At 34.6% G+C, this 16594-nt stretch overlaps 1 protein-coding gene across 1 annotated transcript in view; it reads left to right on the top strand.

Annotated features, from left to right (window-relative positions):
- Nucleotides 1-9561: 9561 nt before the first annotated feature.
- Nucleotides 9562-16594, top strand: part of Cht6 (Chitinase 6) — a 334867-nt gene continuing 327834 nt past the window's right edge. The window contains 1 exon segment of the mRNA XM_081751078.1: nt 9562-9876. The gene's annotated coding sequence lies outside the window, so the exon portion shown is untranslated.

Raw genomic sequence — 16594 nt, 5'->3', positions numbered from 1 at the left:
ATGTTTTGCAACCATACGGAACAACAGGCATGATTATCGTTTTATATATTTTAAGCTTCAAATTTCTCGACATAAAGACATAAACTTTTGTGAATTTAGATTAGTTATCTGTTTTAAGCTTTTCATACAGATAAATCAAAATCATAGAAATTAAATTCGTTCATGAGACGAGACAGAACTTATCCAATACAAACATACATTTGCAAAGAAAATACACCACTTTTGCGACACCTTTTCGACACGAAACAGGAGAAATATTATATAGGTAAATATAGCATAGAAGTCTTTCTTGAAAGTGTCGTGTTTTGGTTCTGTATCACTCGAGAAAGAATATTATCCTTAAAGTTAAACTGGAAATTGATACTTTATATGTACACTTATGTCCAAAATGATTATCGCATATCTATAACTTCTTCTTGTAAGAATATAATTTGATAATGATTTTGCAGGGTACTTTTAATACTCATACTATGCGTATAATTGGGAAATGTATATTTGTGGTAAATTTCATAGGAAAAGAAATACGAACATTAGAATGAGTAAAACAAACTGTTGCTAAATAGACACGAAAGTTTTATTTTCATTTTATTGTTTTTATTTACTGCTCTTTTGACACGAATTTTGCCACATACATGCCTTTGCCGATTATACACAAATTAACATTATAAGAAATATCGGGAGAATTCGTTATCAAATTATATAACTACAACAACATGTTTATAGACATGCGGCAATAATTTTGGACATGAGTGTACATCTCTAATATTGGGAAATTGAAAAAAAATAAAGAGATAAATCAAATGTCTTAATTTGTTGGAATTTCACTTCAAAACCCCCGATACCAAGAACTTTCTTACAAAATTCACTGTCCAAATATTTCACCGATCAACCAAGTCGAGTAGTCAGTGCTTGAGTAGTGACCATTGAGGAAAACTTATGGGTTTGACAATGAGCGAACAATGACATCAAGCGTCATGGGGACATTTGGAGGAGTTACTAGAGTGAAAGAAATTCTGGTTAATAAAATCAACACACGCTTTAATATGAATCATAAAGTATACCATTTTGTTTACTAGGGTAGGGGCTTTCGTTTTAGTTTTGAGTGCAATGCCACGTTCGTTAGCTTGGATGAAATCGAATTGAGATGTGGATAGATCAATTACAAGGGATATGACCTAGTCGGACATTTGAGGGTAGGACCTCCTGATGACACCTTCCTTACTTTCTTTTAAAGTATTAGTTGTCCAAAATCATTGATAATGCAGACCTGGGACCAAATTATAAATCAGTTTGCGTATAAACACAAAGAAGTACATTGATAATACCTAGTAAGTACTTTGTATCAAACGTATAATACTTATCTTTAGAAAAGGAGCATTTAAGAAAATTTTCCAACATTAAAACTGCTAAAATATAATCTTTATTGACTAAATGAATCAAGTTTCAATAAAACGATATTCGAATGCGGCCCCGAAAGAAAGTGAGACATCAACTTTAAATAAATAATGTTTGTCTTTTTGCGAAAATATCACATCTCTAAACAGAATATTGTTGACCACACCCCTATTAAACGCATATCTTTATACTGTATATAAAAGAAGAAATCCTGAAAGAGTGACTGACTGATCAACACCGAGGCAAAATCGCTTGTAATTTTGATCGTGTACAGGAATTGTGACGTAAGGTGCTACCATTAAGAAAATAGTTTTGGAAGGGAAGAAAAAGGACGAGGTTACAATTCTTATAACAGGATGACCATATCTCGAAATCCTTTAAGGTTAGAGACATGAAATTATGTATAAAGTTAACCTAGAAAGTTCTATCGCTTTTTCACCCACTAATTTCGAACATCGATATGTCACCTAAGACGTACCTGGAAGATCAAAAATAGTCCCCATCGGCATCGACGACCTTCTGCCAACGTTCTGGAAGGCCATGAATTCCATCGTGGTAGAAATTGATGGGCCGTGAAGTGAAGAAGGTATCAAGTGCATTTTGCACCTCTACTAGGGATTTGAACTACAGTCCTCTAAGATGATTGTTCAAGAATAGAACAGGTGATAATCGGACGGTGCAATGTCCGGGGAGTATGATGGATGCAATAGTATTTCCCATTCAAAGCATAGAATGGTATCCTGGGTCATCACAGACACGTGGGGCTTAGCGTTGTCCTGTAACAGGAGGACCCCTTTGCGATTCGGAAGTGCTGACTCCGGAGTTTTGAGTTTTTCTTGAACACGGCTCAACTGCTGACAGTACACAGTTGCATTGATGCTCATACCAGCTGGTAGCAGTTCTCTATGCAGGATGCCTCGAGCAGTTCACCAAACACATAGAAGGACCTTCTTCTGGTGCATTGTTGGTTTCGGCTGTTTTGGAACCGATTGATGGGAGATTAACCAATGATGACGGCGCCGTGTAGCTTCGTACAGGACCCACTTCTCATCACATGTCAACACCCTGTCCAGAAATGGCTAAATGGCTTTTTCTCAGATGAGACAGCAAAGAAAGAAAGGTGTCTGCTCGCGTTGCCTTCTAGCCCGGAGTCAAATCATATGGGACCCTCGATTCAACTTGTAGTGCTTCCCTAGTTGATGCAGGTGCTGCCGAATGGTTTCTCCACTCATACTGAATTGTAGTCCCAGTTCCTCACATGTCTGGCCACTGTGCGCCTCAATTGCTGGATGAAAATCTTCATTTTGTACATGTGTTGGTCTTCCGGCACAAGGTGCGTCTCCGAGTGTTTCGTCACCGTCCTTGAACTTGTTAAACCACCACTGCACTGTGCGTAGTCACGACACCTAAAGGCCCCCTATTGCAGCGGCGTTTGATCCCAGTTTGAACTCGTACAACATACACGCCTTTATGACGCTCTGTGAAGGTTGTAGCAAAATTTATTGAGTAATACAAGATCCCATGTTCACTCTGTCCTCACGCTCGTTCACGATGTAACTGAACTGCCACAACCCGGTAGTATGTTGAATATACCCACACCAATAACTGATCTTCGCCTTATCTCCATTCGCATTCAACTCACGGTGTGAGGGCCAAGAGAACACAGACCTCTTCAAAAAGCGACAGAACTTTCTTGGTTACCTTTATATTTAAACTTTTCATTTAAAATGATTAAAGAAGTGTCTCAGCATTTTTTTAATATTTCTCCTAAGTGGGGCTTAAAAAGGTGACAACAAAAAAAGATTGGAGTTAAAAGTGTTGTAATAAGATGGCCATATCTCGAAATCACTTGAGGTTGGAGATATGGAAATTGATATTTAGGGTTTTAATTTACTCGTAAAACATTTAAAGTCGTGTTTCAGTGTTTTATGTTTCTCTTAGAAGGAAAGAAAAAGGCAGGAAGAAAAAAGGGTGACTTTGTAGTTCTTATAATAAGATGGCCATCTCTCAAAATTCCTTAAGATTAGACACATGTTTAGGAATAAGAAAGTTTGTATATAAACTCCTTAATCAAAACAAGTTGGCAACTGCCTAAACATTTGCGGAAATTCCGCATTTAACAAGAGAACGCACATAATGTCTAATTTTCTTTCTCAATATATACAAATCACTTTGTGTTTTTCAGTCTCATCATCAGGGGAAAGCGGGTGGACTTTTGAAATGAAATTTTGAACACAGCGCTAGGGCCAACATTATTTTTTTTTATCATTTACCTTTGATTCAAATGAGTATCTACGAGGGAAAGGATTATTTATTTATTTATTGCAAAGAATAATGCTACAACCGTACGGTATTCTTGCCGTGCGAAGACGGAAGCACAAGCTAAAGTATGAGATGCGAGGCCTCAGATCGAGCAATTGCAGAGTCTGGAGTCAGTCTCCAGCTAGCCGAAGGCTAGTTAACGTATAAAATAAGACGAAGCTTGTGGTCCAATGTTATTTACTAAAAATATAGTCGAGAACATTTAGATAACATGTATATACAAGACATTTCTAGTTTTGCCGTTCAGTTTAAATGGGCATTTAAATACATTTCAGTGTTTTAACGCTATATCAGTGTGTATTTTCTTGATTAGACGCTGTTGTTATTTGAAGTTTAGCAACCCTTTTTAAATAACGTTGCTACATTTACTTACACCAACAGCTTAAAGTAGGATTCCTGACCACATGTTCATCACTATCAATATCATCATGGATATTTTGTCCTTATCGGCACATCACTTGCTACAAATTGAGAAACTTCTTCCATGCAACACGGTATGTCTTAGTTTTGACAGTAATTTTCTATTTTAATACCATCAACTGCAGCCTCTTTCAGCTTCTCCCTCTTTTTCTTGCGACTGTACCTTCTATTATGTCCCTCATAGAGACCTGCACGGGCCGGGTTCAGCCCGAGGCCCAAAGCCCGACCCGGCCCGCGGGGTCCGGCCGACTCTGTTATTTCTTTGGACCGGGCCGGGCTTGGGTGAGCCGACACTGATTTCTCTGATGGACGGGCCGATTAATTGCAATTCTTTAATAATTATTGACTTTCGTTAAAGGATAATTAGAATAAAGGCAAACGTTGAAGAAGTGTGTCCGTGAAAAATGTTACAAAATGAAACTTTTAAAATTTATCGGGCCCGGGCCGGGCTTGGACCAAGAATTTTATAAAACTTATCGGGCCGGGTCAGACACGGGCCGAAAATCTCCAATACTTTTCGGGCCCGAGCTGGACCGGGCCTAGGTACATTCGGGCTGGATTGGACTCGGGCCGAAAAATTCGGCCCGTGCAGGTCTCTAGTCCCTCATGTCATGTTCCTTCTTAACCAATGTTGCATTTTTTCCTTCTTTCAAAAATTACATCTAATATTGTTATTTTGTCCACTGCTATTCTTTAACACTTTCTTATTTGTTTTCCGTTTGACTCATCTAATTTTCTATACTTTTCTCCATACACATACTTCCAAAGTCTCCAGTCTTTTCTTCATCGCTTTTGCGTAATGTCTATATATTCCTGCCCCATAGAGTACAGTACTCCGAGCAAAACACTCTCACCAAGAACTGACCTTCCACAATAAATTACGAAGATTAATGTTTTTAAGTAGAACAAACAAATATCATCATCGTGAGTGTAATGGATACCAGATCGCTCTTATCAGACATTGCCTTCAATTCCCGTTAAAAGCTCGCTATGCAGGAAAAAAAAATCTCTCTTTACAAAGTGAAAGTACTAGAAAAATATCAATGGAAGAAGTATCTATTTAGATAACGCATTACAAAAAAATGTGCTTACGGAACTTAGAAATAACCGTCAATTGTTTATTTTTTATTCATTCCTAATTAAATACATTAATACAAAGTTTTTTTTTCTTTCTGTACTGAGTTAAAGAAACAAATTGGAGAGTCCATGTTCCAGTTTCTTTTGTTTTCCGATGATAATAAACCAACATCATTAGACATTCTTAAAGCGTTATAAGAAAGTTAAAAGAAACCTTCTTTTTCCTAGAATGTGCCGAAAGAGTCTTTAAGAATAAAAGAGTTAAAAACAAAATATTTGCAAAGAAAGAAAAAGACAAAGAAGAATAAAGAAAAATCGGAATAATGGAGGAAAAGTGTCTTCGTTAACATTTAAAATCAAACTTCATTAACGTTTTTTCTTTTTTACTTCCTCCTACTCACGATTTGTGCTCAATTTGGTTGTTGATTTAGACATCGTATTGACATTTCTTCTTGAGACTAATCAACGGTTTACTTTTTGTTGATACCAGCAATTAGACTAAAATTAATAATTACATAAACAAGAATCAATTTCACAAAACTAAGACAATCAGGACCTAATTTCAGATTTTCTTGATAGAAAATATGTACGAATAATGATTTGAATATCCGAATATCGTTTTTAAAATTCTCCGAGAAATTATTCATTATCCGAACAGTTATTTGAATAATTATTCCTTGTTCGAATAAATATTCGAATTATTCGTTGTTCGAACAATGATTCGAATAAACGAGTATTCAAACAACTATTCGAATAAAGGAGTATTCGAACAACTATTCGAATAAAGGATTCTTCAAACAATTATTCGAATAAAGGATTATTCGAACAATTATTCGAATTAAGGAGTATTCGAACAATTATTCGAATATTGGATTATTCAAACAATTATTCGAATAAAGGAGTTTACGAACAATTATTTGAATAAAGAAGTATTCGAATAATTATTCGAATAAAGGACTGTTCGAGTACTTATTTGAATAAAGGAGTTTTCGAACAATTATTTGAATAAAGGATTATTCGAACAATTATTCGAATAAAGGAGGATTATTTGAACAATTATTCGAATGAAAGAGTAGTATTCAAATAATTATTCGAATGGAGGATTATTCGAACAATTATTTGAATAAAGTATTATTCAAACAATTATTCGAATAAAGGAGTATTCGAACAATTATTCGAATAAAGGATTACTCAAACACTTATTTGAATAAAGGATTATTCGAATAAAGGAGTATTCGAACAATTATTCGAATAAAGGATTACTCAAACGCTTATTTGAATAAAGGATTATTCGAACAATTATTCGAATAAAGGAATTTACGAACAATTAATTGAATAAAGGATTATTCGAACAATTATTTGAATAAAGGATTATTCCAACAATTATTCGAATAAAGGAAGATTATTTGAACAATTATTCGAATACAAGAGTAGTATTCAAATAATTATTCGAATAAAGGATTATTGGAACAATGATTTGAATAAAGGATTATTCAAATAATTATTCGAATAAAGGAGTGTTTGAACAATTATTTGCATAAAGGATTATTCGAATTATAACACACTAACACTTTCTACATTTCTCTCTAAATCAATACAGAAGTTAGAGATAAGCAGGTGGAGCGTACGACCCAAGTTTCGGCGTTACAAAATAGACACTACAATTTGAATGGTGCACGTATTAATTAATGCTTTTAAAATTCGTTTTCTGAATAATTCGAACAATGTGCTCTTCTGATTGATATTGCCCACGAGACGAGACGGAATTTTCGTGATGGTATGAGTTGAAACAGATCTCTTCCAGCAGAAACAAATACTATTTTTTAAAATAGACATTCTCAATTCTTGTCTTGTAGGCAATACTCGATCCAAATATTTATTATGCAAAAAATGTAATATATAATTTTTTGTCAAATTTAACGGCAAAACTTTGCATTCATATGACTACATTGGTATGTAAGGGTGATGTCAAACTAGGACGCAGTAATGTTTTATTTTATTAATAAGGTTTCAATCTAGTCTACAAAAATAAGATTGAACCTTCTAGACTGTTCTAGCCACTGACTTTGAATAATTAGAACTAAAGTTTTGAAATACTAGATTTTCTTCCCATTTCATTTCACTATTACTGAGAAATGAGGTTCAACCAGGGGCGGATCCAGGGGGGGGGCGATCGGGGCGATCGCCCCCCCCAGAAGAGGCAACTTTTTTATTTTATATATATAAATAAAACTCTCTCCAAAGTTTGGAGTCCTTAAAAGTAGCAGAATGACAACCCACCGCCCCCCCCCAGAAGTCGGTCCTGGATCCGCCCCTGGGTTCAACAAACAGAAAAGCTGAGAATGGAAATCAAATTATGTTGTATAAAAGCCAAGTAGCAGTAGATTAGCAAGAATATGGCTCAATACTCACTGATGATAATAGTTTTAAGTGTTTTTCTGCATATCCTAACCCATTTTTTTAAAAAAAATAACTTAAACTTTAAAAAATAAAGAAAATTTTAATTACCAACGCAACAGCTCTTAATTGGCCAGGATCTACTAGCCAATTTGTAGAATTCGTGCCTTTCATAATCACATCGCCTCTGCTTACCAGCTTTCTAGACCGGAGTTCGCTACTTTTTCCTTTCAAATAGCTCCCCAGTTGATCTCAAGACACTGGGTGACTCGGAATGCCAGCACCATCTGGTGAGGACGAACGATCGTTTACCTTTCCTCTGACCAGATCATGCTTTAGATTATATCTTATTAACCATAATAAAGTGTTATGTTACTAGCGTTTTGATGAAAGACTTGATGTGGTATATTTTAGTGCCCGTTTCACTTTAATATATTATGAACCTCTCTCTGATGGCCTAGTAGCTAGCATGTGAATTTTTTGTGCAAGGGTCAGAGTTTCGATTCGCGGTTGGGGAGCATTGCTATATGAATGTATTTACGGTTCTTCAGATTCCACCTTAAACCGTAAGTCAAAGTTGATTGGTTGGTAAAAGATTTATGGAGACATCAGCCGCAACAAGACGAAGCTCCCATCACAAAGTAGGTCTGCGTCTCATATAGCCTCGGTCCTGATAAGAGACTCTAAACTTGAAGGATCCACAACTACAATTAATGTGCTGGACTTTTAAGCTTGTTTTTCGTGGGCTTCTTAGCACCATAAAAGTGATTTTTTTTTTTGTCAAATTTCTCGAAAACTCCGCATGAAAATTAACCTTCAAGTATGCCATTTTGATCACCTCGATTAAATCTATCAATTGATATGCGAGTATGGTTGCTGGAATAACCGAAAGGCACATCTGAAATTTTACAACTTTACTCAACTTACATTTTTTCGTGATGCGCCAAATCTGTGTTCCTTAAGATTCAGCTTCTTATAACTCGATATATCAGAAATGAAGTCTCAGTCGCGTATGATTTTTACAGCAATCGGTAGATCTCGTAAAAACCATGCAAGGTACTAGTATTAGCTTAAAGTGACAATGTTTGATATACGCCTATTGGCTATTCCAAATACAATATGCGTCATTTTTGGACATATACTTTTCTATTATAAGCTAATACTAATATAGAATCTTGGTGTAATGATTCGTACAGCGAATCAAACGTAGAATATATTGAATATGTCAGGATTGGATATCCCAGATTGGTTTGTTTTCAGATTTAAACTCATGTCATATCAGTCGGCTATATTCAAACTCAGGACTTGTTTGCGCAAAGATGGGTACTGCCAGAATCATTCTTCTTTTATTTTGGGGTTCCAAATTTGAAAGTTCGTTCTAAAGTTTCTCATTATTGTACGAATAAATACCGTTAGTGAAATGTTGGGGAGCGTTTTGGTCAAGAAAATACACAGTCAGGTATTTCTTCTGACATTCGAAAAACGAAAATCACAAACTCTTGGGACAGGTGTCATTTCAACAGACAAAACACCTGTCTATGACCAGTTTACTAACATATTGTAAGAAAATCAGTACAATACAACTGAATGAACTACAAAAGATTTATGGATTTAGTCTTATTGGTAGTCCACCTTATTTCTCTGTCCTCTTTTCATCCAAATAGCAACATTCCACAGCTGTTGAGCTGCCTGCCTTTACGAGATAGATAAACGGTAGCAGGAGAACGTATGGCCAATATGATGAATGCATAATGACCACAATGCTAGTGAATAACATGGAAGAGAATCCATTGAGAGTGAATTGAAAAGAGGGGAGGGCGTGTGCATGCATACGTTTGTGTGTGTCTGAGAGTAATGTATAAGTTGCTTTCTCTTATTCCTTCAGCCTAGCAGCAGCCCGACCGCTCCCTCCTTTTCTCCTGGCCCCGCGCCTTCGCTCCAGATACCGCTTACAACACAATCGCAGACCACCTTCCAGTGCATCCAGTTCTCTTGTGAATTTGTCGGCGGCAAGTCAGGTGAAAAGGGGCCGTATAAACCGAAAAAAAAGGAAGACAGTATTATTTTTTGGTAATCTATATACTGACTAAGGAAGTGAGTGTGCGTATATAATTTATTAATATCAGTTGTCCTTAAAGCAGTGATTTGTCTATAGATTGTGCTTAGTGATCAGTGTATGTGGGAAACAACTACTTCTTTATCGCGATCAACAGTTCTTATACCTTTTGACAACTATACGATCCATCAAGGAAGGATACTCAAATTGTAAGTAGACGCTTACTTTATTGCTTTATATTGTTTTATGATTAGTTCTCTACTTGTTCCCAATTTGTAGAAAACACTTCGAAGGGTTCTTACGTACTTGAGCTACGAAATGAGGCATCAATGAAAGTGTGAAGCGATGCGAAGGTCGTTTGCTGACATTTGGAGAAGATAACGGTGTAAGAAGGCCTCTCTCTGTAGGTGAAAGACTATTACGAATCTTTCTTCACATTGTAATAAGTTTGGTGATTTTAATGCTCGGAAGGACAGCTAGCAGTTTTGATAATATGGAAAATCAAGTTGCTAACCGCTTTACGATTATATTCTTTCTTTCTTTTTTTTAGAAATAAAAAGAAACTATATAGGTTTTCATAGAAGAAAACGATTACTACTTTTCCCAAATGTCAACACATATATCTTCTACAAGAAGATGTTTTTGAGCGATTTCAACGCTTGGATGAGTAGCTATAAAACAGAAGTTAAACAATGAAATAATGTCCCAGAAAGATAATTAGGTTAGTTGAAACACCCATGAACATAATAATCATTGTCATCATCAATTTTTAGCAAATATAACGTAATGGTTTCATTGTCTCTTTTGTAGCAGAAACATGCATTGCATTAGAGAGTTGAAAATGTTCCAAGATACGAAACAGATATCTAATACCATCATGTGTATTCGTTATTTCATATATGATTCAACATTAGAGATTTTGATTAGAAATGGTTACTTTATGTTGTTTACATAAGACTATTCCTAGTCATCAAGCCCTGACAGTGAGGCATGCTTCTTTTCCTTTATTTTAATATTCAAGTATATTCAGGATTAAACATTGATTGAAGTCAAAATTGCGTATCCATAAATCGAAATTAGAATACATATCGTTTCGATAATTTAGTTTCAAGTTATGATTGCGTAACCAAATATGATGAAATGAAATCTTTAATTTACTGTCGGACAGTTATGTCTATTAGAAATGAAACTGAAATGAAATCTTCCAGTTTAACGTCCGACGATTATGCCCATTAAACTAAGGGAGACGAATGATTAAGGCAAATGAAGAATTGGTGGAATGAGAATGTGAGAGAAAATGGGAATATCCTAAGAAAACTCACGGTCATGATGATGTCCACCACGAACTTTTTGACCGGGGTTCGAACTACGGGCCATACACACTATAGGTAAGTGCTTTACCACTGAGCCTTCGTGTCCCTCTTATGTCTTTTAGGCTAAATAAGACAGATAATTAATGAATGTTTATGAATCAACTAGTGGAATGAGAAGGTAGGAAAAAATAGGAAAACTCTGAAAAATTCACGGTCACGATGTTGTCCTCCACAAACATATATGGTCTGGGATCAAACCACGGACCTCTCGCACTAGAGATGAGCACGCCCATTAAGCCATCGTGCCCCTATCAAATATAATGATGTAGAAGGATTCTTCAGTTATAATCCAGTTCCGCGTAGCGTAGCCACTAATGCTTTTGAATTTGGTGCGATCGATCCTGGGTTCGACTCTCGGTGGGACATTTGGTCGAAAAGATATAAAAGACTTTTCAGGCTAGTATCCTGAGTGAGGTGTTTCCTGGTCTTTTTTCATTCATATTAGGCAAATACCGAGGTGGTGCCTAACATAAAGCTCTTAGACCGCTTCTTTCCTTCACTTCCAAAGATAATGTCATCGCCGAGGAACGTCATCACTCACACGCGACGCTTAAAAGGCCATAGATGTAAAATATCCAGAAATATAACTCCTAATCCTAATCCTATGGCGATTTTAGTAAAGAATATGTCTGATACACTTCGTTTGTAATATTAGTTCCCGTAATAGATTTAATACATCCAAGTTCAAGTCAGTCCAAACATCTTCAGTGGAATTTTCTTCAGTTACTACTCAGTTTGGAAAAGCAATTCAAACATTTTAGTGTTTTAAAAAATATTTTCTTCTTATTTCAGACTTACGTTTGATATTTTCTGTATTAAACCATATCTTTAAATTAAATGTTCTAATTGTGTTTTCATGCTAAGAACTCAATTGAAACAGCTGGCACTCAGATTTGAAACCGATATCTGGTTTTAAAATGACTTTCGTACACTTTAGATTCTTTCATTTGGTAATTCTTTATTATTACGAAAATTAGACTATAACCCCAAAACACATACAATTAAACGATTAGATTCCTTTTCATTTACGAGACTGTGCATCTTACCGAAGTTGTAATATGCAGTCAATTAACAGTTTAATCTGGGCATTGCAAGAAGAAAAGAAAGAAAAGAAAAAAGAAACATATAGATATAAATGTATTATTATAGTACGTTTTGTTTTACTAGATGCAATTTAAGGTTTGTTTTCTGCAAAATATTGAGTCACTAAATGTAAGAAATTATTCTGTCTACAATCAGAAGTATCTTGACTCAAATTTATGAATTTGTATTATTTCCATCAAATGAATAAAAATGAGGTTTCTACTTAATATAACACGATTATGTCAGAAATCTAAAAGAGACGAATGATAAAGATATGTAAATCAGGATGGAAGAATTTATGGAATGAAGATAGTGAAAGAAATTCTGGGAGATCCGAGAAAATGTAGAGAGACAATGTTGTTCACAATAAACTGACATGGTCTAGAATCGAACCGAGAACTCGTAGCACCGGTAGACAGCCTCTTCAACACTGAGTTGCCGTGTTTTCCTTATCAATCTAAATAAAATTTCACTAACTTAAATTATCAAAACATTTCGTAAATATATACATGTTACAAATTACTATTTTATGGCATTGTGTTGTAGCAAATGATTAACATGTGTTTTGAATTTGATATCCAATGCTGACATAGGCTTTTTGTTGTGTACTTATCATGTTACGGAAATTGGAGAATTGCTTAAATGATAATAACTTTTGTCTAGAAAGCTGCAAATAAGGGTGTGAGATCCAATGTTCTGAACGCACATTTCTCATCTAACATGTCTTTATCCGGAAGAAGACATTTGTGGACTGTGCTTTAGTCATAGTTAATGCATGCATTCATTTATTTTGTTTATCTGTCTTCTGAAAACAATTCGTTTCGTAGAAAACTAAGTAAATTAAGTAGAATATAGCTCCAATAATTCAAACTCCAGTCATCCGAATCGATATCAGGAATTAAAAGAATTAGATTTAAAACAAATATTGAAATGCGAATTGTATTTGCCCTTAAAAATATAATTTCCTTGAAACCTCTGTTTTAACCAATGTTAACATTTATATTTAATTAGAATTTTCTACATTCAAAAAATCTTTGTAGTCAACACGATCTTATATTCAACATACATTAAGTTTACCTTTTTATTAAAGAAAAGCTATTTTAACTTTTTATACGTCACAACCTTTATTTGATGATTTTCCCATTTATCTGGATTTCTGCGTATTCGAATTACGTTAAAAATAATTAATCCGGAGAGTTGGAACTCCATCTTATTCTATTTGGTTTTAACCGGCGTTTGGTTGTTTGGTTAGTTGAGTGGGGTTTAGCGTCCAATTCTTATTTAGATCTAACTGACTTTTGATTCCTTGGTTAGTTGAATGGAGTTTAGCGTCCAATTCTTATTTAGATTTAACTGATTTTTGGTTGCTTGGTAAGTTGAGTGGAGTTTAACGTCCATTTCAACATCAAGTCTATATGATACATGGATCTACAGCTTAACATTGGATTCAAACTCCATGAGCTCCTATCGGGAGTAGAACCTGGATCTCCCGACGCAAACCGTATAGACACGAGGATAAACTGATTTTTGGTTGATTAGTTGGATTAAAGTTAGCGCCCCTTTCAGCACCGAGGCTAAACGAGACGTGGGTGTATAGTTTAAGATGGAATCCAAACAGCCATAATGCAAACTTCAAGGCTCACATAGCCTCAGAGCTGGAAAGAGACGCTAAATTGCAAGACATTGTTAGATTAGAGAGTTCGTAATCAAAAATACGCAAATATATTTGCTTAAGTCAATAACAAGTATTTAAACATTTATATAGATACGTGCCAAATGCATTAAATCTGATAATAACAGCAGTATATTTTAAAAAGAGAAAAACTTGAATAGATAATACTTATGAAGACACAAAACGAAGCCAACCCTATTATTAATAAGAAAATCTTAGCCCTACATTGAAATGTAGGTCCATAAGAGATCGATATATATAAAAGAAATGAGAAATGACAACCTTGTTAGAAACAAACGTATTGAGAAATAGTTCAATTGCTGAGTACTTTTAACAATAACTTTCTGGGAGAATGGCACCATAACTATAATTTTGACTAAAGTAGTTCCGTTACTCACTATTTCACAAAGACCTCAAAGGAAGAGAAATCACCACAATTGTTTCTTGAAACTGCTATAATTGAATAGATTATTGAAGATAATTACGCGGTTATCTATGCGTGTTCTAAAAACATGCATTCTTTCTTTCTGTATGAATAATACATGAATCTCGTAAACAATAGGATAACATCTGGATATGAACCTTTGTTTCACTGTTTCAGTTCATTAAATGAAAACGACGTGATACTGAAGAGATTTCAACGCAATTGTGGAACAGTAGCGTAAATTCATTAATAATAAAACATTTTTGTGATTGCATTGAAAATTAGTGGCAAATTTTTGCTTTGGAAGATCATAACTTGTATATTAATATTTATTCTCATATAATTATGTACTTTATGAGAATATGTTAATACTTTATGTAATTATGTTAATGGTTAGAACGTTTTGTTTTTAGTAAGAATGAACTGAGTTCGATTCCGGATGGATTCCAAACCTTGTTACTCAAATACTGCAATAAATTATAAGAATATAATTAGAATATTTGGATCTTATCATTAAAAGGAAGACATGTGAATAACTCGGAAATAAAACTTGAAATCCGATGCCATATACATTAAATCATATTTCTCCTTTAGTTACACAAACTAATGCTACAATAACACATTAACTGGTGACAAGGAGATTTGTCAGTCTTTACATCAACTTAATTAAATTGAGAGATGAGTTCAAAGTCCTCAGATAATAACAATACACTTTTCAAATCAAAAATAAATTTAAGAAAACAGCAACGTAAAAGAAAGAAGCATGTTAACAGATGCGATAAGTCCGAAGCAATGACATGTAAAATAAATTATTTAGAAGACTTACAAAGTATTTATAAAATTTTTGTCTCCATCTTAGAAGATCTTTATCTTACCTTAGCCCAAATCACGCATTGTAAAACCTATAGTATTGGATATCTCTATACGCTGAATTCGGTAGAAATCTTTCAGCGAAAACTCTAAGCTTTAACGTTATCAGGTAAAATTAAAGTATTTACTTTAGAAATTTAAAGTAAAAGTAGAAATTATGATAAATTTTAATGATTATCAGTTGAAACGACAGTAAGGGTTTACAGTAAAATCTTATAGAGTATATGATCAATTTTAACCATGAACGTTCTGCCTTTAACCTTAAGTGAGATACAATGGTAATTACTTTAGAAATTTATGGTAAAAGGCCAGATTTTATTGTAAATTTGAATGTTTAACTTCTTATCAGGTATAACGACAGTAGGTGCATAGTAAATTCTTGGTAAATTTAAAGCTGTAAGTTTCTTATCAGATAAAACAGAGTAGTTTCTGTAGAAATACTGTATGTCATAAAAGTTTATGATTGTTAGGAAATTTGCGGTTGTCACCGGGATGCAGAGAAAACTGGCAACAAAATCTGGATATAAATATTTGGCACGAAACGTTATGAACAAACAGTGGATTTAGAATGCTGTACAGCACTAAACTTCACAACTACTAAGGTCATCGAATATCATACAGATATTAAAGTCGACACTACACGACTCTATTCAGGTTTCGTTTAGGAACAACTAACTACATCTATGGTTTACTGAACTCATCATTACTAGTTTAATATTAGTATGGTTTACTGAAGTTTCATTACTACAGAAAAAATAAACAAACAAAGTTTGGCATTGAATTCTATCCTGTGTCAAATCAATCCATTCGAAATTTGTATTATTATCCACTTTCCTAACATTTTGCTTCACATATCTTATCACCATTTTCTTGATTCACTTAAAGGTTCCTCCATAATTACTCAACCAGAAGCTATCCGAGTGACTTGCTCTGTCCATTTTAAATAGTATTGTTCACGTGACGAGACGAGACGAGAAATGAGAGTTTCTCATCTCATCTCGTAAATTTTTGTCAAATTCACGTCTCGTCTCAATTCTCGGAAAAGTCTTAGTATACACTTTCCTAATAGTATAAAATTAAACTAACAGGTGTTGCCACATACACAGCTCTCATGTCTGATAACAACAGTTGTCTCTAGCGTGCGGACAATCTTTAGATTTTAAACTGTTGTGACGATTTAATTGCAATTCACTATATTGTTTCTATTTATTTATTTATTTATTTATTTATTTACTAGCAGCGTTCACCCCGCTTCGCTGCGGTCACCCCGGAACGCAATAAACTTTGTTACTTAGATAATTTTTACTTTTTCGCTTTCAAGTGATATGATAAAAACCATAGAAGATTGCAGTAAATCTTAACATTATATCGCCTGTCATTTATGTTAACCCGCCCCGCTTCGCTGCGGTCATCCCGGTGCTGGCATATTGTAAAAGTGTCTGTAAAAATAAGCAAATCAATTAAAAAATTTTAAACAGAAGATTCAAGCTATTTTCCGCTGTATA

This window comes from Thermobia domestica, chromosome 3 (assembly GCF_964235325.1).
Source record: "Thermobia domestica chromosome 3, izTheDome1.hap1.1, whole genome shotgun sequence".
Taxonomy (NCBI): Eukaryota; Metazoa; Arthropoda; class Insecta; order Zygentoma; family Lepismatidae; genus Thermobia; species Thermobia domestica.
Note: the sequence above shows the minus strand (reverse complement) of the source record. Positions and strands in the feature narration are given on the sequence as shown.